The following is a 4,145-nucleotide window of genomic DNA, read 5'->3' on the forward strand; positions in this document are numbered from 1 at the left end:
TAAAAAAAATAATGAAAAATGAAAAAAAAAAATGATGCAGCAACATAATTGCGAATTTATTCTTGTAATTTCTGAGAAATTTAGATATATAAGGCAATGTATGTTTCAATTTTTTGCAGTGGTTACAGTGTATGGGATGTTATACAATATTTCAAATTGCATCCAATCTGTTGACTTACAAAATGCCTACTTTTTTTGCATGTTTGATTTTCACCATCGATATGATAGACTATTTGATGTGATATTTCACCAGTGTAGGCCAGTTAACAAGTTGGCCGGTCCCTTTTTCTCTTCTTATAGCCTAACATAGCGTGAAGTTTAGAATGATGCAGAGTTCTCCACAGCTTGGATAAACTGAGGGGGGGACTGCAATTTACATAACAATGCTTAATTTGCATATTCTTTTGTTGTGAAAGTGTTTTCCTTTGTATGGTTATTAACATATGAATAGATTGCTCGCACACACAAAAAATCAGTGGAGTTGCCCTGCCGTCAAAAATTGCCATGTTAAAGAAAGCAGTTTCATTCTTATTGTGTCATATCCGGTATATGAAATAGCTACATGTCACACAATAGCACAAGTGCAATTTTTTTATGCTGTTCAACAAAGCAAACATCAATCCCAATTTGCAATGTCTAAATGCCTTTATTTGATTTCATTGTGTAATGGAATGGCACAGTAGATTTACCAGCTATACTAAGTTATGACAGAGATGGTGGACTGTGAGATTTGAAGATTGCCACCTCAAAGAGGTTATAGGGTGGACTGCAGTCAAAACCTCACAAATGTATGTACTTTCAGAAAATATGGACACTAACCATAGAGCATTTTTCAACCCTGTACACTCTTACTGAATCCACACAGCGCCACATATCTTCTAATGTAAAAAAACTGCCTTTTTTGTAGCATTTAGTAAAAAGCAGCACGATAAATACAGCAAAGTACAAAAAAACTTTGTTTTTTGGACAGTGCTATATACCTATAAAGAACTAGCTGGTAATGATTGCTACTTGAAGAATTTCAATATTTTTCTGGCAGAGGTGATAAGAAGTCTATAGATTTGTTGGAGAGGAGTTCTTTGTTTTGCTTTTTTAGGTTTTTTTTCGGCATGACAAGTGACGGCATAAAAGTAGGATTCTTATAATCAAGTGAAATGTACATATGAATCATTACTTCTTGCAATTTACCCAGAAAATAAAACCCATACTGCAGAAAAGAAAGACTTTTTTTGTGATTATGTATCTATGGATGTGTGTATGAATGACTATGGAAGCTGTCAGATACAGAATGTTGAATGACATTCCAGTCAAGTCACACAGCGTTTGATGCTGTAGTGTTCTTACAGAGTTACCTGTCATTATTTTGTAGCAATATACTGAGGGTCATGACTGAGGGTCATGACTGAGGGTAAGACTAAAGATGTCGCTTGAGGGCGCTGTACTGGAGAGGGAGTGTACCCTCGAGCAACGGATCTTTCAGTCGAATTGATGGTGAAAAGAGTGTGATCTGATATGGTCGTTATTTGAAAGTAGCGTTGCTATGCAGTCATGATCCAGCACAGAGGTGTCAGAGACAGACAATTTCTGAATATTTCTCCCGAGTATTAAATAGCAATCTTATAAAGGCACTCAATTTGATGAGTTCACTCCATATATGAAGTCACCACACCTTGTGCTCCATGTTATGAACTGGTCAAAATGTCGTGGTATACCTATTGTTTTGGGTGCTCTATTGCTTAATCTAAGCACTAAGAATGAAGATCTTGTATTTTTTCACAAAAAGTACACGGAATGAGGAAGATTACAAATTCTAAAGCTGACTGTTTATAATGCTGGAATACACGCAGAGCGATATTCCATGCAACTTCAAGGTCGTATCTTCAAGGTTTCTTTTGAACTTGGGGTTTTGATGCCATGTTGGCTGGAAAATCACATTTACAAAGAGACCAATCACAGTTGTACTTAATGTTTCCTTTATTCACAATACTTTGAAACATAAATTACAAACTGTTGGTTGAAACATAGACCCTTCAGTTTTTCTTGAGGGTCTATGGTTGAAATTGAATTACTCTAATTTTGAAGTTTGGTTGTTACATGTTCACAAATGATACTTTTTTCAGAATCCTTTAAAAAAGTTTTGGTTGTGACGCACAAAATAACATGTTTTTTAGAACACCCCTAAAATTTCTAACAAGTCATACGTGTTGTACACTGAAGCTCACATGGAATTAAGTGAAATACAAAATTACGGGGCTGTGGATAATTAAAACACGTGCACGGCAAACGCACCTTCTGCCCTTTACCATGCGCAAAAACCTCACTACATGTTTCATTTCATTTCATTGAATCACTGTTGAGTTGGCGTTGAACAAAGACTGATTTAGAGAGGTATGCCATTGGTGGTGGGAGCGTATGTGTGATGCGTGATTTGGCTGGTTATTTCTGTCTGTTGCTTCTCCGCTAGGTGACTGGGTGCTGTATGTTGAGGGTTCGAACCCGATTGAAAACACTGTATATTCATAGCCACGTATACGCCTACCGATTGTAGGTATGATACAGAATGAGGCGGGTTGGATTTTGCACTTCCAAACTTTCGTTGGGAGGGGGGTTGAGGTCAAACGCACTTAGTAGCGTTTACCGTGCGCATGCTTTAATTATCCAATCCACAGACCCTAAAAGAGACACTTCTCTGGTGTAATTTGTAATTCACTGGTAATCAGAAAGTAATGCCCATCTTCAGTCACCCATTGTAAAGTGTACCTTGAAACTGTTTCAAAACCATTCTCGTTCAAAATTCAGAATAACCCCGGTGACTCTCTAAATTCGGGACAAGAGAAACAAATTCTCTAAAACTAACTTACATTTGACATACAAAATGGCTGCTGTACCTGCGTTTGAATTTTCACACAGAAAAAATAAAAGTCATTGAAAAATTTCTTGAATCCCCAGGCTTCAAAGTTGGTCCATACAAGAAGCATGAATGCAAAGTTTTGTGAAAATGTGAGAGTCTTAAATATCTGTCTCCGGTGACGGGGATTCCACCTTGAGTTTCTCATCCCCATACGGTTACCCTTGAAAGATATCTGCAAAAAGGGTTATCTTTGTGACTGATGAAAGTGTAACTGTAACTGTTGACTAATTTTTCACTACTCTGTTTCAATGTATCAACTACAGAATTTTACTATAATCTGATCATCGTGACCAATGCCCGGTGTCTTGCTTGCCAACACAGCCTGTGCATGTGAAATGACCATTGTTATTGTTGATAAATGTATTCTAGTCCGGTCCTGAATACAAAATTTAAACAATAACAATGCAGATTATACTCATATAGGGTATATTTATGAGCTAAATATTAGGAATTTCTCCATGGTTCAGGGATTCAAACCAGAAACTGCAGATGATACACAGAACAAACAAAATAAAAAAATGACCAAAGTTACAGCTAATGGATCTTTAATAAAACTGGTAGGAAAGACAAAAAGATTCAAGGAATGCCCTCAACGAATCTCTAGACAGTACCATATCTAATGAAGTGTTGCTTGGGGGGTGGGGGGGGGGGGTGGAGTGTGTGTGGCAAGTAGGACATAAAAAGGTACACTAGCGTCCTTGATTATCTGTACTGATCCAGTGATATCAATGACAGCAAATTATACAAAGTGACAGTTTGCTACTTTCAAGTAAAAGATTACACAAGCCAGCTGTACAATTACTGTTAAGCATAAAATATCTACTCTAACAATAAAATCAATGCCCACTAAACGGCTTATCCTGTGTCATGAGTAGCAGTCACCTGAAATGTCATGTACATTTTAGTATTTCGCTCTTGTCTTGTTACGAATCTTTTTCCTCTTAAAAACTAGCAAAATGTCATGAAACCACAACTTCAGAACAGATCTAATGTTTCCTGCTTCAAGGACCCTGGTAGATTTCAATAAAGTTGTTCTATAAAACAATATGATCACATGGATGTCATTTCCAAAATTCTGGTGAAAGTTCATTACTGCACTTGGGAAAAGTAAAAAAAATTTGGTGCGGCAGAAAACAAATTGTCCAGTTTTTTAATCTTCAGAAATTGAAGGCAGCCTTTCTGAGTTTTGAAACTTTTCACTGCAAGAGAAGACGACAATTTTTTCATAGAAGGG

This window comes from Ptychodera flava, chromosome 3 (genome assembly GCF_041260155.1).
Source record: "Ptychodera flava strain L36383 chromosome 3, AS_Pfla_20210202, whole genome shotgun sequence".
Classification (NCBI taxonomy): domain Eukaryota; kingdom Metazoa; phylum Hemichordata; class Enteropneusta; family Ptychoderidae; genus Ptychodera; species Ptychodera flava.